Source organism: Atractosteus spatula, unplaced genomic scaffold (assembly GCF_055471065.1).
Source record: "Atractosteus spatula isolate fAtrSpa1 unplaced genomic scaffold, fAtrSpa1.hap1 Scaffold_1, whole genome shotgun sequence".
In the NCBI taxonomy this organism is placed as follows: Eukaryota; Metazoa; Chordata; class Actinopteri; order Semionotiformes; family Lepisosteidae; genus Atractosteus; species Atractosteus spatula.
This window is the reverse complement of record NW_028296652.1, coordinates 792,686-816,355: the sequence shown is the minus strand read 5'-3', so window position 1 is coordinate 816,355 and position 23,670 is coordinate 792,686. Positions and strand designations below refer to the sequence as shown.

Genomic DNA, 23,670 nt, shown 5'->3' with positions numbered 1-23,670 from the left:
TTGTAACATTCGGTTTTCTGATCTTACAGTACATTCTTTCAGTTTTCACAAAACATTCTCTTAAGTTTTTGTAGTACGTTTTAGTCACAGTAAGCTCAACTTGCGTTTGTTAAAAAAGATGCAGCCCTAAATGAATGCAGCCACTGTCTTGAATTCAAAAGTATACTCATCACCTTAATAACCCTTTTCTGCTTGATAGCGATGTTAAAAATGGTAACTTCTAGGACTTGAGGCCAGGTTATAGTCCCTAACATATGGTAGATGACCGTGAAGTCGTACTCCTGCACGATCTCAATCCACCTCACCATTTGAGCCTCTGGCTCCTTGAAATTGAGTAGCCAGGTGAGGGACGCATGGTCCGTCCGCAGTTTAAACCGGGTCCCGAACAGATAGGGCTTGACCGCCGAGACTACAGCCAGCAGCTCCCTCCAGGTGACGCAATAATTCCTCTCGGCCTTATCGAGCGCCTGGCTAAAGTGCGCGACGACCCTCTCCCCGTCTGGCCCCTCCTGTGCTAGCCCTGCACCCACCCCCATCTCACTGGCATCTGTATCCAGCACCTAGGGCAGCGTCGGATCCGGGAAGGCCAAGACGGGGGCCCCCACCCTCTCCTGCCAAAACGCCTCCGGAGGGCCGACGCCAATGCCGCGTAGTTGTACTGCTGGTCCCTGGGTACATCCAGCAGAGCCTGGCAGGCCTTCCCCTCCAGGACCGTGGCCAAGTGGCCTGCCAACTCCACCTGAGACCAGCCGTTTCCCAAGCCGCCATCTGGAACTGGGCCTCAGAGAGTTGCCATGGAACCTCCCCGTTATATCAGCTCAGTCGCACCGGCGCCGGCTGGACCCTGCTGGTCTGGCATCTCCTTCCCGCCACATGGCCTGAGGCGAAACAGGAAAGGGTCCCTCCTCAGCCGAGTGGGCCACCGTTGGGTACCCTGATGAGGGCTGTGGCCACCGGTGGCGCTGAGGAACCGTTCCGGCCCCTGGCGGCTGCTGCTTGCCCCCAAAAGGCGCTTTAGGGGGTCGCACGGCTGCTGGGGGTACCGGCGCATCTCTTGAGTCCGACATCAACGGCTGCTCATTGTCCGTTCTCCCGCTTCTGACACCAATGTAGTATTTTTGGGTTCGGCGAGGACGGACACAGTGACTCAGACCCTCGTTGGCTGAGAAATGGCGCTTTATTTTTCGGCACAGCCAGCACAGCCTCCCTGTGCTCATGTGCCAGCAGAGTGAGAGAGAGAGAATGAGCGAGCCCCAGAGAGAGCAACACACTGGGCTCTGTTGGGTCGTTACACAGGGATAGGGTGGCAGTTGAGTACAAGTATAACAGGGGTGCGAAATCAGGGAAGTATGTACAAGAATCCGGGTGATCAACCCAGACTGCACGCCGATTTCGCAGTGGGTCGCCGATAGGCAAGCAAGATGTTGAAGGTACTGAGAGCTCAGGAGACGGAAAGATTCCTCATACCGAGTGTCGGTTTGGAGTGAGCAGAGGGTTTGAATAGTGAAGGACAGGGTGTGGAACGCAGATTGAATAATTAGGGTCAATTGGTGCTGGCTGTGCTCGTAACAGCCTCAGACTCAATACACATCTGCACCACACACTTTCTACATGGTCTACAATGTGTTTTCTTTCAGTACTACATATTGTTCTGGTTTTCTGATTTATTACAGTTTGTCACCATGCACTGCCTACACTGTGTGGTGTCATCTGCTGTACTGTTTACATCCTGAGAGATCACACGAATACGAGGTCCAATGTTCTTGTCCATATGGCCATAAACTCTTCTACTCCTCAACTCTACATGATAACCTCAAACATCCCCTCGCTCCTTCTGACAGATCTGACCGCCCCGCCCCCACGGCATCTCCCTGTCAAACACGGGATAAGGAAATGGCAACCACTATAACAGATAAGACTTTATTGATCCCAAAGGGCAGGGTGCGAATTATGTCTTGGCATGTAAAAAAAAGACTTCTGAATCGGACCCAGATACCACAGAATAGTGTAATGGTGCAACGGTTGCTTACAAACCAGCTAGACTTTCCAGGCCAAGGCTGCAACACCAATGAGAGAAATGACACAAAGTCAGTGAAATCATCCAGCGTGGAGTCAAGACAGGTATATTGAGCAGTTCATTCCTGAAATACATATCCTGGATGACCCTCCCCCTGACACCAGCCCCATCCTCGGGCTGTCTAGAAAAAAAGAAACAATGCATTCGTGAGAGGGCATCGACATTACCTTGTTTCTTTCCGGGTCTATAAACCGTTCGGAACTGAAATCTCTGGAGCCTAAGGCCCCATCGCGTAATTCGATCGTTTTTGTCCATATTTCTTAACAACCAGGTTAGTGGAGCATGATCTGTATACAATATAAATCGTCTTCCCAATAAATAATATCTTAAATAATCCAGGGCCCATTTTATCGCGAGACATTCTTTTCTATTGGGGCAGCAATGGAGGCAAATCCTGAAATGAAACGGCGATAGTAACTCACCAATCCCAAAAACGTTCGTATCTGCTTCTTTGTAGAAGGTTTAGGCCAGATTCTAATTAACTGCACCTTCTGTTCTTGTGGCATGATCATTCCTCTCCCAATCGTATAGACGAGATAATTGGCTTCCTGGGTCCCTAGACAACATTTGCTTGGATTAGCTGTTAATCCTGCTTCTCGCAAATCTTCAGTTACTGCATCCAGGTGTTGTAGGTGATGTTCCCATGTCGTGCTATGAATTACGACGTCATCTAAGTAGGCAGCCGCAAAATATCGATGAGGTCTGAGTATTCTGTCCATTAATCTCTGAAACGTAGCAGGAGCACCGTGTAAACCAAACGGAAGGACCTGGTACTGGTATAGCCCCTCCAGGGTGGCAAAAGCGGTCTTGGCTTTAGCTTCTTCGGTTAGGGGTATTTGCCAATATCCCTTCGTAAGATCTAGCATACTGATATAACGGAGGTTACCTAATCACTCTATTAGCTCATCTATACGGGGCATAGGGTATGCATCAAATAGCGAGATCTCATTTAACCTTTTGAAATCACAGAACCTAATAGTTCTGTCTGGCTTTGGTATCAGTACTATGGGACTGGCCCACTCGCTATGGGATTCTTCTATTATTCCCATTCTTAATATTTTTTCTACCTCTTCCTTAATTAATTTCCTTTTGGCTTCAGGAATTCAATAGGGGGGCGGTCTTACCCTTTTTCCTGGTTCCGTGATAATCTTATGTCGTATGAGGCGAGTTCGACCAGGTCTTCGGGAAAAAACCTTTGTTTTGCGATAGGAGCTCTTGTAATTCCTGCTTCTGCGACGGAGCCAGGTCCCCCACGGCGACAGCACCAGTTTCGTCTTCTAAAGGGTCAGGGGAGAAGTGGGTGAGCAGAACTTCTGCACCATGCCATCTCTTTAATAAATCCACATGGTAGATCTGATGCTGTCGTCATTTGGCAGGTTGCTTAACTTTATAGGTGACCGGACCTACTTTTCCACCACCTCATAAGGCCCCTGCCAGGAGGCCAGGAATTTACATTCCGAGGTCGGGACTAATAGTAATACTTTGTCCCCTGGCTGAAATTCCCGCACAATAGCTCCCCTATTATAAATCTGGCTTTGTTGCATCTGGGCCTTCTCCAAATGTTCAATGGCAGTCTGTAATGTTTAAGGTTGATGCTCCCAAGACTCTTTGACCAGATCTAATAAGCTCTGGGGTCTCCGAGCGTATAGTAACTCAAATGGAGAGAACCCAGTCGAGGCCTGCGGTACTTCTCGAATAGCAAACATTAGATAAGGGAGCAATTGATCCCAATTTTTATTTACATGTTAAAATGTATCTAGTTAATCAGGTGGAAATGGAAGGAAATGCTATATGTGCACTTACATCCTTGGCAATGGGGTCTTCAGCAGATGATGTCACTTCAGCGAATGATTTGCTGGAAGTTGCTTTAGCCCTGTATCCATTAGTTTCGGTGGTGAAGCAGGAAAGGGTCTCTTACAGTGCTGCCAGGTCATCAGTTGCTGCATGGGTTTCTTAATTGATATGTGTGTGCGACTAAAAATAATAGAATACACTGTGTTCATTGTTCTTGATAATACCACATACATCAACAGAAACTGTCAGAAATTAATTGAAAACTGTTCTATAGTAAACATACATTCCTGAGTTAAAGTCTCCATTGCAGTTCTGCTCTCAGCCTGGGAGGGAATGGTGAGGAGTGTTATTATTCCAGGAAAAACTGATGCAGCAGGAGGATGGCCAGGTCCAGAAATCCCTCAGAGTCATCAAAACCTTCATCAACAAACAGATCAGAATCGGCCTCCAACTTCTCAATTACTGCTCTATAGTCTTGAAGAACTTCTCCAGCCCGACTGTACAGGTACTCCACTCCAATCAGCTCCCCTGCAAAAAAGAGACTATTTAGAATTCAAACAGCAGCAGTCCATTAATTCTGTGAAAGCTATTATTAAAATGAAAGAACTTCACCTACTTCCCATCTGAACTGTAGGCAAAACTATGCATTTTTAGTTTTGCAAATGTCTTTGCTCCATTCAAAATGGTAATAAAAGCTCCTGAAAACATCCTTGTGTTGTTACAAGTTAAAGTTAATCTTACCTGTGTATTTCAGTAGCCCACAGTAAGAAGGAAATGTTGTTCTACCTAATACAGATGTAGCCAACCCCGAACCCTGGCAAATCATCTGCGGGCTACCCAGTACGTGATTGGCTGGCCAAAATGACCGACAGGTGGCACTTGTGGTGCATTAGTTGTTAGTGAAATGATTGCTTCATTTAATCTCTTTACTGGGCATGTTTGAATCTGCTTAATAAAAACAAAAAATACACAACAGTATTACACTTTCTTCATAAACATTTTATTCATCAGAGTATTTCACTCAGGCACTTATTGTGGTTATTTTGAAAAGTTTTTATGTGCTCGCTCTGACTGTATTAAGCTTATATACTTTACAAAAAGCTATGTTTTAACCTTTTCTATAAATACTTGCGCTTGTGAGCGCAGTAAAAAACTGCATACTTTTTAGAATCATTTTAATAGGGAATATAATTTGGAATTGCGGATCTAAAGAAATTAATTATATTAATTTAAGGATCAAAGTAGGATTGTACTCCACTTTCTTTGTAACCATCTATGTATTTGGTTACATTTTGCAACATTTGGGAACCTCTAGGGCTCATCTGAGTACATTACAGTTCTTTGGGAATATTTTGGAATGTTATAGATAAGTTGGGGAATCTCTTGAGAATGACTGGTATAATTACGGAATTTGTGTCCTTTTGGCAACACTATGGAACACTTTGGGACATTTGGGAATGTTACTGAACATTTGAGACATGTCGGAATATTTGATTATATTTATGGACATTTTGGAACATTCGGCTACAATTCAGAATCTTTTGGGAACTTTTAGGAGTGTTTATAAATCATTTGGAAAACTTGGCATTACATTTGGATACAATTCAGAGACATTTTGAAAGATTTGGGGACATGTTGTGTTTGGTAACTGTGGAATATTTGGACACCATTTGGGGATGTTATTGATCATTTGGGTATATTTCACAACATTTGTGGAGATGAGAACATTTCTGAATTTTTGGAGATATGTGACATTGAATATGTGAGATACAGATGCAGCCATTCAAAACGAGCAAGGTATGCTGCAGTACAACGCAGCGGGCGTGTTGCATCACATCACGTCATATCGTTATATGCCGCATAATACCGCAGCTATGATAATAGTATCCGGAATCACCTTGTAAAACTGCCAGGAGGAGCTAATAAAGCTTAACCTCATGTACAGCATTTGAGCTGTCACAAGAAAACGCCGGTTTCGAATCCTAATCACTGCTGAGGGACAGTCTTTATCCAATTAAGAATTTAAGTTGTATACTCTCTAGACTTTTAATTTTAAACTGTATTACAGCATGTTAATCATTAAACATTAAAAATTTGGTATATTTTATAAAAGCAAGATTGTTCAGTTGGACAAAAGTACACAACCTACCGCCTTTATCATAAATATTTTAATTATGCAGAAATATTTTTTGCATCAAAGTCTTTACGGAAGATATTACTAATAGTATTAATAACGAATGACCTTGGACAGGCTGTAAGCTCAAAGTATTACCGTGGTCCACTGTCTTTGTAACCGTCTTTGTAAATGAAGACTATTTTTTCATTGACAAAAAGTAACACCACAGCATTTCGTTGATCCGATCAGGTATTCGTTTCCAATCATACAAAGTAAATTTTGAGAATCTGATTCACCATGCCTTTCACATGCTCATAAACAATATTAAATTGGAACATAAACATATTATGTAAACTGTATATGGCTGGTATTGGTAGTTTAAAGAAAAAAAATACACATCAGTATTCCATTTTCTCCCTAAAGGGAGGCTGTGCTATATCGTGGATATAGTCACAGTTAAAAGGTGTTGGCAGCAAAAGATCAGCTAAACAGGGAAGAATGCTTTCAGAGAAAACAATGTTCCAGGTGTGAAGAATACAGATTACCATTTTAATTGCAGCCTAAACCTGTCCCTACACACCCTGCCCACGCTGAGATTAGAATATACACAAGGCACTGAAAGCTTTACAGTAGATGAGGTGTTTCGCAGACATAGGCATAGTACGTAATTCAGGCTTTAGGAACTCGCACCTGGGATTCGATTAATTAAAAAAAGTTTTGTAAAAACTGCACCAGGTACTAAGTCTTGTTTATATTAAAGTTATATCACTGGGCAGTGGTGGACGGTGATCTACTTTGTCAGTTACCTGCTAATCTGCTTAACAACTGTAGAAAACTATTTTATTTCTGTACGGAATGCATGTTAAGTTTACAAAATTAGTGTTTCAAATGTTTAATTAAGAAGTAAAAATAACTTGCATCTTGCACAAAGACTCAAACTATAGTATGGAAAAACGAGTGTTGAAGAAGTTGTGGTGCTCTAGCAGTGCTGTTCTATAGCTAGCCACTGCCCAGTGATATAACTAACATAAACACGATCAAGTACCTGGTGCAGTTATTACAAAAACTTTTTTTTAATTAATCGAATCCCAGGTGTGAGTTCATAATAGAAGGCACTAAGACCAGCACCAGTGGGAGCACTCCCACAGCGAAAAAGAAAATGCCTGACAAACTAGGGATTGGACAGTTTTTTTTTTACAATGCTTGTATGATCAATGGAAATGTTCAAATAAATGAAAGAATGCTAAAGAAATTAAATACAAGTCATTTATTCCTTTATCATAATGGCTAGCTAATGTCCTCTCTTTGCTAGTTAATGTGACTTCACTTTCTCGGGCGTGATTTGTTAAGCAAAAAACAGGCTTTTTGCGTTATTCCTAAGATTGTTGAATGAAGTGTCAAAATGTTTCCATATGAAAGGCAGTGACGTCACCGTCCTGAGGTGTGTGTCCACACAGACACAAGCTAGCCTCAGGACAGCAGGCAAACCGGTTTAGCCTTGGTCTCTAATGAAACCACTAGATAAAGACAAATATAGAAATCCCTACATTACAAACTCCAAGCATTTAATTTTATCAACGGCAATGTAGTTACAAGGAACATGTCAAAATGTTTCCAAAAGAACCACAATTGAACGAGTTTTGATAATAGAGAAATAGAGTCCCCATTTTCCCCATTTTGATTTAAATGACAAACGCATGTTTAATTAAATGCCTTTATTGATTCACAATCTGAAAATGCAACATAAATCGTTCTTTGTCTTCTAAGTCCATTAATCAACTTTCAGCATAGCTTTCTCACCATTTAGATTTATTTTTCATACCATCGCTAAACAAAGCAGGAGCGTATTGTACTTCCTCTTGGGTTCAAACGTGGGAAGATTAGATTGTAATCATTATTTTTTAAATAAATTTTAGAAAAGCGTAATCTATACTAAAAAGTTGTATTTAATACCACTTGATAGTTATATCAATAGAGATAAGAATTCAAGTTGATACTGTTTAGACTTTTAATCATTTTAAACTGTATTACAGCATCTTACACATTAAACATGAAAAAGTTGGTATTTTATAAAAGCAAGATTGTTCAGTTGGACAGTATAAAGCAAGTATATTTTTTAATGTTTATAATCACTATTCTTGCAAGTACAAACAAACTGGAATGCTACAGAACCCTAAACCGACAATACACACTAGCCAAATATAGCTGTGTCAGGCTTCTGTGTAAAAAAATCATGGACATCATGATTTGAACATCATGGGTGCTGTTTTTAAAAAGCTGTTGAGTAAAGAATATGAATTTTCCTGCTGAATGAAAACAGGAAATAAAGAAAGGGTTTCAGAAATCAAACAAAACTTTATTCCTATGCTTACAGTCTGGGTAATTGGAGACTGCACTGTGTGTACGTGTGTACACAGCGGTCCCCTAGTGTTCCAGTAGTGCATAATTACGCATCGATGAAAAACTTGAGTTTTACAAAAATAATTCTCTCACTGATAGTTTTATGTAGAGGCTGTGAAAATTTTCACAAGTCGAGGTCTTTAAAATGCGTTTTGTGATATTTAGAAATACCAACAAATTCAATATAGTGTCGATAATATTTATTATCGGTAATATCAGTAGCAGTTTGAAATTATTCGTTATTAATAAGTGACTTAGCTTCGAAAATGTTGGGATACTTAGAAATATAAAAAGTGTCAATATAGTGTCCATAATATTTACTATTTTATTTTTTCAAAGAAATGTTTATTTGTTAAAAAAAAACGAATGGTGACAACAGGGTTTGAGCCACGGACCTCAGGCTTATAAGGCACATACTTAAGCCATCACACCACAGATGTGATCACATGGCTCAGTGAAACAGAAGCATACATATTCATTGAAAGTCTTATACTACTGTTTGAGCTACAGTACATGAATATAATTATATCGTTATTAATTTCTTTAGATACACCATTCCATATTATACTCCCTATTAATCAAATTCTAAAAGTATGCTTTTGTTTACTCCGGTAACGAGCATATTCACAGAAAAGGTTAAAACTCACTTTTCTCACAAAGTATATGAACATAATATGGTCAGAAGGAGCACGTAAAAACGTTTCCACGTGTAAGACTTTGATGCTTAAAATGTTTAGGGAGAAATGGAATACTGGTGTGTATTTTTTCTTGAAACTACCAATACCAGCCATATACAGTACAGTTTACATACAGTAATATGTTTATGTTCCTAAATTAATATCGTTTATGAGCATGTGAAAGGCATGGTGAATCGTTAACATAATACAGATGCAGCCATTCAAAACAAGGGGGCGATACCGCATTATAATGCGGTGCGCTTGTTGCGGTATAACTCAAGTTACCGTATAATACCGTATTAATACCGTATATTCTCGCATAATACCGCATGGTACAGCAAGTAAAATAATAGTATCCGGAATTTCCGCAAGGTGGAGCTAATAAAGCTCAACCTCTCATGTTTGAGCTGTCGCCATCAAAGTCTTTACCGAAGATATTTCTAATAGTATTAATAATGAATGACCTTGGACAAGCTGTAAACTCAAAGTATTGACCTGGTCCACATTCTTTGTAACCGTCTATGTAAACGAAAATATTTTATTTTTTCATTGACTGTCTTTGTAAAAGTAACACCACAGCATTTCTTTGATCCAATCACACATTTGTTTCCAATCGTGCAAAGTACAGTAATTTTTTAGAATCTCCAATTCACCATGCCTTTCACATGCTCATAAAAGAGATTGATTTAGGAACATAAACATATTACTGTACGCAAACTGTACTGTATACAGTATGTATATGTATATTTAATGTCTTTACTGTGCCCATTTTAGTATTGAATTTTTAAATGGAATTTTACCACTGAAGGGAAATTTTAGTAGCTGAGCATAAAACGAATAGGAGCATAACATGTGTGAAGGCCATAAACGATATTAATTTTGGAACATAAACATACAGTATATGGCTGGTCTCGGTACTTTAAAGAAAAAATACACACCAGTATTCCATTTCTCCCTAAACATTTTAAGCATCGAAGTCTTTAACTAACGTGTGAAATAACATGTGTATAAAAAGTGGTAGTTTTAAGCTTTTCTGAGAAAACGCTCGATACCGGTGTCAACAAGCATACTTTTAGAATTTGATTAATAGGGAATATAATATGGAATCGTGTATCTAAAGAAGAAATAACGATATATTATATTCATGTACTGCAACACAAACAATAGTATACACTGTACAATGTCTATTGATACTGTATGTGTAGGGCTGTTTCACCACTCCTCATGTGACCGTGCAAGTGGCGCGATAGTCTGACTAGTGCCTGACTTCTAAGTGAGAGGTCGGCTGTTCAAATCCAGCTAGTGCCATGCATTTTCTTTTAACAAACATTTCTTTGAAAAAATAAAATTGCAACATTATGGACAATTAATTAACTTTTTATATTTCTAAATATCACAACATGTTCGAATCTAAGTCATTTTGTAATAACGAATAGTCACCATCTCTCCCTCTGACAACGGTTCCTGCTTCTGCTTCTGCTTCCTGCTTCTATCGTGTGGGGATCCCTTTAGATCTCCCTTCAGATTTAAAAGGTTATTAATAATATCTTCGGTGTCGCATCTTCCCAGTGTAGCTGATCTTTTGCTGCCCACGCATGCTTACACAAACTCCCTGGGTAGACCATCACAAAGCTTTAGAGAACTTAACATTTTTATTATCAACAAATTGTAAATATGACGTTTACATTGGCGTTATTAATTTTTCACTTGAGTGTATGGAGGAGTGTCAGCTGTCACCGAGAGCAGACCCCCCTCTTAGGCTGCGCAAACGATTTCTTACATTTTTATTAAGAAATGGAGGCTGTATGCGTTACAATATAAACATTTACTGTTAAACTTTAAGTCAACAATTGATTTAAAGACGATCTGTCAAAATGCAATGAAATACAATATTGTTGCTGCTGTTGTTTTTATCCATTAAAGGTGCTATATAAAGGTGCTGATTCTTATGGAATGTGTTTTCTTTCTTTTTTCAGTATGGAATAAACCTATTACTTGATTCTTATGGAAGCCCAGTTCCGCCAGGGATTAAAAAAACACACACTCTCGTGTTTCAAGCACCACGTCTCTTCCCGTTAAAAAGAGGAAACACTTAAAACTTTTAACTCTTTAGTTCACAGCAAAATTTCACCAGAGCCACTCACTAATAGTTTAGGCTAACACCTAAATTTCTTAACACACAGCGGTCCCTCCGTGTTCCAGTTAGTGTGTGATTACGCATCAATGAAAAAGCGGAGGTTTAAAAAAAGAGAATTAGCTCACTGATAGTTTTCTGTGGAGGCTGTGAACATTTTCACAAGTCGTGGTCTTCAAAGTGCATTTGGTTTGAAGGCTTTCTGTGTTTTCGTTACTCTAGGAGGTTTCGTGAAAAAGCTACAGGCGTGCCAATTGTAATCGCTTTTATTTTTAAATACATTTTAGCAAAGTCATTTATACAAAGTTGTTGTTATCTTGTAAAGCGCTTTGAGAAGCCACCTTTAAAGGCGCTGTATACAATAACGTTCATTATTATTACTATTGTTAATTTGCTGGACAGAGAGGTGAACATTATTACGCAGAAGACAAAGGTAGCGATTTACGTTGCATTGTGCATTGTGCATTGTGCTGCTGTAATACAGTTTAAAATAATTAAAAGTCTAAACAGTATCAACTTAAATTCTTATCTCCATCAATGTAACTATCAAGTGGTATTGAATAAATACAGCTTTTCAGTATGGATTACACTTTTCTGAAATGTATTTAAAAAACTCCCATCTTCTTTAAAACACAATAGGCCAGGAAATGTGCTTGGCGCATTAGCAGGTTAAAGCCATTCCATTGAGGAGCCGGGCGCAATAATTGCTTTGTTCTTTGATATTCTGATCTGCAAGGCCCTTTGGCTACAGCGAATGTGAATTCTGTCTGGCATTGCCAGATTTTGAAGAAAATAAAAGTATTTTAACCACAATGCTTGCCAGCTACAGTACTATATATACAGATAGTACTCTATGCCTATAACCATTATAGCTATACATCTTCAAGAGGTGAGAAAGGTCAGGGCAGTGCAACACTGGGACTTGGCAGAATTGGTCTGTAATAGTCTGGAAAGCAGCAGGGTACTGATCCATCCTCTAATCTGTGTCTGGGTTACCTTTTGTAGCGAGTTCAATGACAGGGGCCCAGTGGTGGTGATGTAATTAATAAATCTTTAATAACCAGTGAACTCCAGGAAACACTCAATGTCCTATTTGAACTTTGGAGGACAGTGGCTTCTTGAAATGTTAAGCATAATCAGGGCTTAAGGTAGAGACAACCACCTGAGATTCCCCTGTGAGGTGGGGTCTTGCCCAAAGAGATTCACAGATCAAGAGAAATGCTTCAGAGAAGTCTTCTAGATCCACTGGGAGATTATCAACCCTGCTTATGCTCTGCTCCCACACCCAAGCTGCTTGCCATTTCTTCCGAGTTGTGTATTTCCAGCATTCTGCAATTCAATTCCAGTGTCGCACCCCAAGAGTTATCAGGTAACCTATAGGTAACCCTTTCTCATGTCGTCATGTTTTTGAACATTCATGAAAAAGTTGCCAGCTGTGGATATGTGACCTAAAAACATCCATATGGCTTTATTTATGGGCTGCAATTTTGAAAAAGTCAAAAACCGCACTCAAAATGCAATTTAGCGCTTTCTGGCAAGAGGAGACACCCAAATTAATAATGTAACAAAACCAACTAAAATAACAAGCTTATAAACTAAACACTAAAATTAAAACTGGTCATTTTCTAGGGTTCAAGGCAGTGTGTTTCTCTCTGTTATTGTTTTTTTTTTCACTTAACATGACGGTGTGTTCTTGAAGAGGTTGGTAAAAAAAGATAAAGAATAATACAGATGGAGGTGCAGCGTTACTGAGTTAAGGAGAGCTGACAAGCATCTCCTGCTGCAGCTCTGCCTAATCAATATCCCAGAAAGACACTGTCCTGTCCCAGAGGGATTTCACAAAAACTCTCAATCTTAACATTAGATTTATTGAACACTGATTACAAATGTATTTTTTTATTTCACAAAATGCCCTTGAAAAGGTGTCCGCATACCCATAAAAATTAAGATAAAAAATTTGAATCTGGCCATGAGAACTGCTTGGATTTGTACTATATGGAATTCTCTGTTATATTTGAGGAAAAAATTAATTTATTCAGTTGGAATTAGCAAGCTAATTCCAACAAAGCAAGCTCTCATAATGAGAATAAATAGCCATATGAGGAAAGTAAATTAACATATGTATTATATAAAAACCTAAGTAATCTATCTACTTCCTTTCCTTGTTACAATGGAATATTTCCACCCTTTAGTAACAGATAAGAGCTGTTATAATTGCTGTTAAAAGCCACACCTTCATGCATATTGCAAGCAGAATATCTTTCCCTGAATTGATAATAGCATTGATTGATGTGGTATTGATGGATATCTATAAATATTGAGAACAAGTGACCATGCAAATTTTACCAAGCAAAGCAAAATATACTGTAGTATAAACTGAGTTGCTTTCCGTTTAGGATAATAGGATTTCTAACCATTACCAATTCTGAATACTGTAAGTTTTTACTAGAACCTATTAGTCCTACTGTACCAATATAGAAAAGCACATATTAAATTTGGGAAATTTGGTTTCAAAAGTCCTCATATCAATGATGCCTATACTGTTTTCCTTTACAGTATGTTAATCTATCATTCTGTCCATCGAAAACCTGTTTATATGTGACCTTTCAGAACACCTATCTGTTTTCTTCCTAGCACAATTTATGAGCACTCTGTGATTCAATTAAGTCTCATTACATTATCATTCTCACTGTGCATAACAAGGAAGATTAATAAACATAAGGTTGTTTAATGCAACAATCTACAATCTATTGTATATCTCATGGCTAAATAGTCAAGTCTAGCCAAAAGAGAAAACATCGACTTTATTTAAACTCCAACGAGTATTAATGGTTTTTAATTACCATACTTTTAAACATAAAGCAAGCTTCATTAGCAGATGAAATACAAAAACAAAAGCTGTGTTTCCAATTTTCAATTAAATTCACTGCCTGACTGAGGGACCTTACGGAGATGGGTGCACTTATTCTGAAATCATGTAAACCAATATTGTTACACAGACAGAAGCCACTAAACTAATCGGTATTGTATTATTGCACCTGAATTAAATTGGTTTTGACAAGCAAAAGGCTTGAAATACTTATGCAATCTTGACTTTCCCATTTTTTCTTTTCTGTTGATTACCTATTTACATCTATCTTTTTATTTTTTGCTTTGAATGTGTGGAGTAAGTTGTGTATGTACAAATATTAATTGCTACTTCAAAGCCATGATTGCAAGCTTTAAAGTACCATAATGTGAAAACAAGGTCTGAATAATTTTGTGAGAAACTAGATGATTTGTCAGTGTTATCAACTTTGGCAAAATTAATTTCAGTCTTGTGAAATGAATAATGGAATAGATGAAAAGTGAACGCTGTTCTGTATTCTCACATTGCAGTGGCTCATCAGTATCTTTTATTCTAATTTTTTATGTACATAAGAGGTGGTAAATAAGAGGCGGCTATTTGGCTCACTTGGTAATTAGCAGTTACTTAAAATACAAGATTCACATACATTTCTAGTGCCCTTAACATACTATATCCCAAAAAAAAACATTTCTAGACTCACTGATTTAATTCACTCTTGACAAATTTGCTTGTTATAGCAATGCTCACATTGGCTTAATATGGAATGTATGGTCTAAATGACATGTATTCTTTGATTAAATAGACTGTACAACAAAACTGTGGGATAAAGCACAATAGCAATGATTTTTTTATAGCAAACCCTACTGTGAAGCAAGAAAATGCAAAATGACCATACTCTTGTTGCCTTAGATACAAGCCATTCACAATACCTCACATTTAAAATTCTTAACCTGATACAATAAGTCTTTTTCTGGTTTGTCTATGCTTATACATATGAATCATTTGGTTACAATAACATGGATATCAGGAGTGCTTATGTGTCTTATGAGTTATATCCCTTTTCACATTTCTTCCTTTTCTTCCTTTCATTCTATATATACTGTATGTGTAATATTTCATCATCACAGAGATAGAGAGAATATCTTTCATCCATTCACATGACATGCAAATAGCAACAGGAGACTGTGAATTTCCATATTGCCATCTTTTGGAAAACCTCCCAATTATCTCAAATGCAAGTGTGTCATCCCCCAGGGAAAAAGTCTGCCAACTCCTCTTTGCGTCAGCCTTCAGTTTGGCAAAGTGCCAGCATACCAGCTGAATATTATATGATTTGACAGAACTTTTAACAACCCAATGATTTAAAAAGGCAGCCATTTCTAACCTCATTTCAATTGCTTTCCAACAGGCCACATCTTTAGGCAGGAAATAACACCTGTGCCTGCTGACATAAAAAAAAGTATTGTTTTTTTAAAGTGGTGAACCCCCCCCAGTGTCTTGCAGCTTTCACCAGAGCCTCTTACTAATAGTTTATGCCAACACCTAACTTTCTTAACACAAGAAGTACTACTGTAAGCAAAAAAAAAGGGTTTTTGGAGGGGGGCAGTATAACGTGCGTTGTACAGCTTTTCAGCTAAATATATTTAACGCTTACGCCTGACATTGGAGGTGCTCGCCTGCGCGGTGACGTCACCACATTTCCCTCTGAATAGCTACTAAATAGGCAGTGAAAACATTTGTCCGTCTTTCCGTGGGGGGAAGGGGGCTGTCTTTGATTGGAAGGCACGCCTATTCGACTCTGAGAATGCCCGTTGTCTTTTCACTGATAAACTTGTGTTAACAAAAACCACAGTATGCTTTAGTATGCTTAAGAGTTTAGACCGGTTTTCATTTATTTTTCGGCACAGCCGGCTGTCGAGTGGTCACCGCACAGGCGGGCACCTCAAATGTCAGGCGTAAGCATTAAATATATTTAGATCTTTGAATTAATATCGTTATTGATTTCTTTAGCGTCACAACATTGTCCAATAATACTCTTCTTGTGTCTAATTTTTAATTAAGCTGGATTTGAGCTACAGACCATAAAAACCACGCTTTTTGACCACGCTCGACTATTCTTCTGTCCATATGTTTGGAAGAGAAACACAGAGAGCCTTCAAACCTGTTAAGTTCTCTAAAGCTTTCTCAGTCAAGTATGAAAGTTTACCCAGGAAGCTGTGTAAGCATGCGTAGGCAGCAAAAGATCAGCTAAGCTGGGAAGATGCGACACCTAAGATATTATTAATAACCTTTTAAAGCTGAAGGGAGATCTAAAGGGATCTTAATACCCTTTATTAATAGGGATCACATGAATCTGCGCCCTACCGCTGTGCACATACAGTACGAACATGTTGTGATATTTAGAAATATAAAAAATGTCAATATAATGCCAATAATATTAGCTATTTTAGTTTTTCAAAGAAAATTTTATTTGTTAAAAGAAAACTGATAGCGACAGCTGGGTTTGAACACTCAACCTCAGGTGTACAAGTCAGTTACTTAAGCGATCACACCACGGAGGCAGTCATGTGACAAGCACATCTCAATAGAAAGTCTTATACTACTGTTCGTGCATGAATATAGTTCTACTGTTATTTCTTTAGGTACGCGATTCCATATTATATTCCCTATTAATCAAATTCTAAAATGCGCAGTGACATGGTCAGAAGAAGCAAGGAGCACAAAAACGTTTCTGAAATAACCACATGTAAGACATGTAAGAAATGTTGAGGGAGAAATGGAACACCGGTGTGTATTTTTTCTTTAAAATACAGTACCAAGACCAGCCATACACGCCTTTATATAGCGCCTTTAAAGGTGGCTTCTCAAAGCACTTTACAGGATAAAAACAACAGAGTTGTTAAACCATTTTTTATCTATTTTTCAGCACAGCCGGCCGGCTGTCAAGTGGTATTAAATGTAACTTTTTTGTATAGATGACTTTGCTAAAATGTATTTAAAAATAAAAAAAATTACAATTGGCATGCCTGTAGCTTTTTCACGAAACCTCCTAGAGTAACGAAAACACAGAAAGCCTTCAAACTAAATGCACTTTGAAGACCACAACTTGTGAAAATGTTCACAGCCTCCACAGAAAACTATCAGTGAGCTAATTCTCTTTTTTTAAACCTCCGCTCTTTCATTGATGCGTAATCACACACTAACTGGAACACAGGGGGGCCGCTGTGTGTTAAGAAAGTTAGGTGTTAGCCTAAACTATTAGTGAGTGGCTCTGGTGAAATTTCGCTGTGAACTGAAGAGTTAAAGTGTAAAGTGTTTCCTCTTCTTAACGGGAAGAGACGTGGTGCGAGAAACACGAGAGTGTGTGTTTTTTTTAATCCCTGGCAGAACCGGACTTCCATAAGAATCAAGTAATAGGTTTATTCCATGCTGAAAAAAAGAAGAAAGAAAACACATTCCATAAGATACAGCGCCTTTATATAGCACCTTTATATAGCGCCTTTAAAGGTGGCTTCTCAAAGAGCTTTACAGGATAAAAACAATAACAACAATATTGTATTTCATTGCACTTTGACAGGTCGTCTTTAAATCAATTGTTGATTTAAAGTTCGACAGTAAATGTTTATATTGTAACGCATCTGAAGGGAGATCTAAAGGGATACCCACATGATAGAAGCAGGAAGCAGAAGCAGAGGGAAAGACAGTGACTATTCGTTGTTATTAAAAAATCACTTAGATTCGAACATGTTGTTCGATTTAGAAATATAAAATATAAAGTCAATTAATTGTCCATAATATTGCTATTTTATTTTTTCAAAGAAATGTTCGTTAAAAGAAAATTTGTGGCGCTAGCTGGATTTGAACACCCGACCTCTCACTTAGAGGTCGGGCACTTAGACCATTACGCCACTCGCACAGTCACATGACAAGTGGTGAAACAGCCCTACACATACAGTATCAATAGACATTGTACAGTATGTGTACAGTGTACAATATACTACTGTTTGTGTTGCAGTACATGAATATAATTATATAATTATTAATTTCTTTAGATACACGATTCCATATTATATTCCCTATTAATCAAATTCTAAAAGTATGCTTGTTTACTCCGGTATCGAGCGTATTCGCAGAAAAGCTTAAAACTACCACTTTTTATACACGTTATTTCAACATTAGTTAAAGACTTTGATTCTTAAAATGTTTAGGGAGAAATGGAATACTGGTGTGTATTTTTTCTTTAAAGTACAGAGACCAGCCATATACAGTTTACATACAGTAATACTGTATGTTTATGTTCCAAAATTAATATCGTTTTTTGGCTCCTATTCTTTTTGTGCTCAGCTACTAAAATTGCCCTTTAGTTGTAAAATTCTATATAAATGTTCCAATAGTAAACGGATTAAAATGTGCCCAGTAAAGACATTAAATGATGAAATCTTTTCACTAATGACCAATGCACCAAGAGTACCCGTCGGTCATTTTGGCCAGCCAATCACGTACCACGGTATGCCGCAGTGGCTTGTGGGTTGTTGCGTGCGGTATGGGTTTGTACGGCACAGTTTGAATGGCTGCATCTGTACGGGCTCATTTGGGTAGATATTATTTGAGAACCTTTTTCGGAATTATTGGGAATGTTACAGAACAGGTACAACCATTTTGAAAGTGTTTCAGAGACATCTGGGGATGCTCAAGAACAGTTTTGTTTTGTCTGTGGAGTTGGGAACCACTTCCACTGGTTGGAGTTTCAAGAAGGGAAGTGTTGTAGGATACTCTTCTCTCTGGAGGGAGAGGTTTGCCCTGTGAGGGATCTGTTTTCTCCTGAGCTATGCACTTCAGCTTTACCAATATACTCATCAGTTTCCAAGTCATTAATTAATTACTCCTTGTTAATCCTGTGGAATTTTGCTTATTTCTGAAGCTTTAGCTTATCTCAAGGCTGTAAGGAAGGGCAGGGCTGACCTCTGGAATGCTAGGCAGACAGCTAACTACAACTTCTCTTAATAGCTAATTGTTCTGAACATGATCTTAACCATACACTCTGTCAAATTCTTTGTAACCATAGAAATCTTAACGTTACCAAGCTGTATAAAGGTAACTGCTTGCTTTGTATTCCCTGAACATCCCTACTAGTGAAGTGTTCCTTGTACGCATACAAAAAAAGCCTGTTTTCACTCTCATCCCAGAGCAAGAACTCTTCTGTTACAAGTCAGAGACAAAGACATTATGGAGTATATGGTTTTGGAGGGTTACCTGAACCTCCAGTCAATCACGTACATATTCTGAGAGAACAGCACTTGTGAGTAAACCTTAAACCCTATTGTAAGCACTTTGGACCACAAGACACAAACTACGTGTCCCAGGATTCGGAAATACCAAGAGCAGGTATAAAACAGGTCCTGCGATCTAGTAATAACCACCACACCAACCCTTATATGACCATGTCCTCTGAAAACATTGCCAAATTAATGAGATAATTAACAATGCTTTACAACCCGAATTCAAGATAGGGTTGAGGTTGACCTGCATGAATTCAAATCAGGACTGCTTCGGTTTATTGAAATAGGTGAGTTAATTAGAAATAACATTAATATAAACAAAGGCTTATGGGTAGATATGAAGAGATGGAGGAAAATAAAGAATTAGAAAAGCACAAGTTGCTAAGATATAGAACAGTGTTAATAAACTTGAATCCTAATTGGAGGCAAAAGGCAGGTGTGCATGTTCTTGCATGCGTGCATTCTCAGCAGGCAGGTGGGCCCCTTTCGACAGCCATGCGTTTTCCCTCCAAAAACTTATACACCCTTTTCTTTTTTTCCTGGGAGGCAGGCAGGCAGGTAGGTAGGTGTGTGTCCGTTTGTCCCTCCTACAAGAGAGCTGCCCCTTGCCTCTGCCCGCAGGTGCCGACGGTCCGCTTTCGCTTGCGGCTCACTCGGCACGGCTGCTGCTGGTGGGAGGGGCCTAAGCTAAGGAGGCCGGCCGGCTGGCGCCCCCGCAGCTGCGGTCATTGTTGGGCCGTTGACAGAAGATCAAGGTCCCCGCCCGGGACTGGCGGGCAGGCAGGCGAGCAAGCAGGCAGGTAGGTAGGAGAGAGGGGGAGGGGAGTCCGGTGGCAGGCCTCTGGCTGCAGGGAGGCCGGCACCTGCGCCACTGTGCGCCAGCGGAACGCCCGTGCATCAGTCCGAGCCTTTGGGGGCATTGCTTTTGGCTAAGATCAGGAGTTGAGTGGCATGACTGCTAATTTTTGGTCTTAGCCTGTTGGGGACGGGATAGTGCCAACGAGGAAGAAGAGGAGGAAGAGAATGAGCCAAAGAAGACCAGCTAAAGAACCAGCCACTGCTAGAATCACGCCAGGTGAAGCCTGGGGGGTGAAGCCAGGGCTGCCTAGAAGGAAGACGGGACATTGAGGGGTGAGGAGCCTCCTTTGGAAGTTTTTACTCTAGACTTTGGATTTTTTTTTTTGGAGGTCAACACGGCTGGCCAAATTTGACTGGGCTGCCGAATACTGTTAGGTTCAAGTTGAGGGAAGAGCTGAATCTGAATCGGCCTGACAGGATTTCTTTTATCAACTCAGTGTTGTGGAAGGGTCTTGATCTGTCAATGAAAGACTTACTGTGTATACTACGTCCAAATCTGTGGATGTTTCATTTGCCGAGGAATCCTACTATTTTACAGTTTGGCGTTGCTGCAGAGAGAGGGCAAGAGATGTTCCCCTTATACATTACGATATTGAAGGTCTTTGGGCTAAAGCCTACCACGTGATCACTGTTCACGTCTACAACCACTTTGTGAAGAATGACTACATCGTTTTGTTCCTGAGCCGCTATATGGACGTCGTTTCCGACTGTACCAAGGTGGTGGACTGGTTGGGCGTATGGACAGACCGAAGGCAGTACACAGTGACACTTAATATTATTATTTCATCATTATTGTTTCTTTATTAGCCCTATACAATTTCTTGCATTAGGAATTCGTCTTTTCGCATACCCCAGCTTTTCTCCATGGAGACACAGACACACAGACAGGGAGAGAAGCTTGGGGTCAGAGCGCAGGGTCTGCCATTGTACGGCGCCCCTGGAGCAGTCAGGGTTAAGGGCCTTGCTCAGGGGCCCAACGGAGTAGGATTCCTCTGCCGGATTTGAACCGACAACCTTCCAGTCACAGGCGCAGATCCTTAGCCACAGAGCAACCGCTCCGCCCTAACTTCGGCATGATCCCTCTTCTTTAGATGGCTTCTGTCACCCCCATGCAACCTTTGCCCTTGGATCTGACCGCGGCTTCCTTTTCTATGCTGGTCAACCCAAAACTTGCAGAAGGTGCCTGAGACTGGCCACACTGCAGATACTTGCACTAAGGTAAGATGCTGCAATTGTAATGAACTTGGGCATCTAATGAGATACTGTAAGAAGTTATATGTACTCTCTGCGGCAAAGAAGGCCACACTTGGAAGAATTGTTACTCCCGGAACCCTGAGAGAATTCAGGCAATTAAGACTGACTATGCCAACGCAGTCATAATCGGGGTGTCAGCAGACACATCTGAACAAGCGAAAGACTCAGTTAAGGATACGAGTTACCTGATGGATGAGGGGACATCACTGCAGGAGTCTGGAGTGCCAGAGAACATCGACCCAGCGCCGTCTGTAGACGTAGAAGAGGATCTCCCAGTTGCCCCCAAATCCGTGACAGACATACCCCAAGGCCAGGTGCAAGGCAAGAAGCCGGTCTCCAAAGACCCTGTTGTAGACCACTCTTCTGAGGACAAGGGGAGAGGAGAGACAGGTCCTAGGAAGAAAAAGAAAAGCAGCAAGCGAGAACAGGAGCAGGAAGTAATCTCGACTGATGAAGACTGAACTAAGGGAGAAGACGCCACGCTCAATATGGAGACTGAGCAGGGAGGCCCCGAGAGAACAGAGGGTGACACCACCAGGCGCCAACTACCAATGGTCATCGTGTAGCAGAGATCAGGACATCTCTCTGGGATTTTTTCCGGACTCTTTTTCCTCACTAAAATAGGGTCCTGACTATTATGGTCCAGACTTCACAGTGGACATGCTTCCGAACGAGATGCCCTTAGCAGGATCCCAGGCTGCTAGTGACAACAATATGTTCACATGACCTTTACCGTTTCTTCAATGTTAGAGGCCTGAGGAATCAAAGTCAAAGATTGACTTTTTCAATGCCTACGTAGCCTTCGGTGTTCAATTCTTTTTCTGTAGGAAGTGCATGTACGGGACAGTGCTGAATAAAATATTTTCGATAGTGGGCAATCAATATGGGGAATTGGGAGGGCGCACTCTGCAGGTGTGGGTATCTTATTAAATGACAATAGCTTTTGTGTGGTGAACAGCTTTTTGAGAATACCTGGTAGGGTGCTGGTGCTAGACGTGGATAGATATGACAAGAAATATAGATTTGTATTTATGCCCCTACGCAGAGAATTGAAAGGAAAGATTTTTGCCTCCCTGTGGGTAACTAATCATTTTACTTTTCTTTGTGGGGACTAATGTTGACTTGGATACTGATGTTGACTCCACCACTGCTTTGTTGGATCTGCTGAAACATTTCAATCTGGCAGACGGCTTTAGGACCCTTCCCCCCCCCCTCCCCCAAGATTTCTGGGGTAACATGGAGAGCTCCTTAGTAGTAGATGTGGGTATTGTCCCTTTTCTCACTGACCACGATATGCTTTGGTTAAAGATAGATGACGATAACCCCTCTGTCGGGCCTGGGTATTGGAAAGTGAATGTGTCCATATTGGCTGATGTTACCTTTTGTTCTGCAATAAGAGCTCTGATCAAGAATTGGTTTGATCTGAAACCACTCTACCCGAATCTAAGAGCATGGTGGGATGACCTTAAGGTTAAAATCAAGGCCTTTACCATAGCTTACTGGAAATATAAAAGCCGCCTGAAAAGCAGCGCAACTTAGTGCTATGTTCGGTTTAATAAGGGGAAAGGTTTTGATGTAATTGGTGCAGCTCTAGCAAGAGCCAGACTGAAAGACTTTTACATCCAAGAGGCGAGAAAGTACCTGATTCATCTTCAAGACGAATATAAAGAGATGAAGGAGACATGCTCTAAGTACTTCTTAGAATGCTAGGCAGACAGCTAACTACAACTTCTCTTAATAGCTAATTGTTCTGAACATGATCTTAACCATACACTCTGTCAAATTCTTTGTAACCATAGAAATCTTAACGTTACCAAGCTGTATAAAGGTAACTGCTTGCTTTGTATTCCCTGAACATCCCTACTAGTGAAGTGTTCCTTGTACGCATACAAAAAAAGCCTGTTTTCACTCTCATCCCAGAGCAAGAACTCTTCTGTTACAAGTCAGAGACAAAGACATTATGGAGTATATGGTTTTGGAGGGTTACCTGAACCTCCAGTCAATCACGTACATATTCTGAGAGAACAGCACTTGTGAGTAAACCTTAAACCCTATTGTAAGCACTTTGGACCACAAGACACAAACTACGTGTCCCAGGATTCGGAAATACCAAGAGCAGGTATAAAACAGGTCCTGCGATCTAGTAATAACCACCACACCAACCCTTATATGACCATGTCCTCTGAAAACATTGCCAAATTAATGAGATAATTAACAATGCTTTACAACCCGA

At 40.1% G+C, this 23,670-nt stretch overlaps 1 long non-coding RNA gene across 1 annotated transcript; it reads right to left on the bottom strand.

Moving 5' to 3' along the window:
* Positions 1–530: 530 nt before the first annotated feature.
* On the bottom strand, positions 531–22,141 carry LOC148810273 (uncharacterized). The gene is made up of 6 exons (XR_016086796.1): positions 21,623–22,141; positions 4,155–4,399; positions 3,881–4,051; positions 3,202–3,354; positions 2,500–2,802; positions 531–2,198 (listed from the first exon to the last, which is right to left on the bottom strand). It is a non-coding gene; the product is annotated as an uncharacterized LOC148810273 (long non-coding RNA).
* Between the last annotated feature and the right edge of the window lie 1,529 nt (positions 22,142–23,670).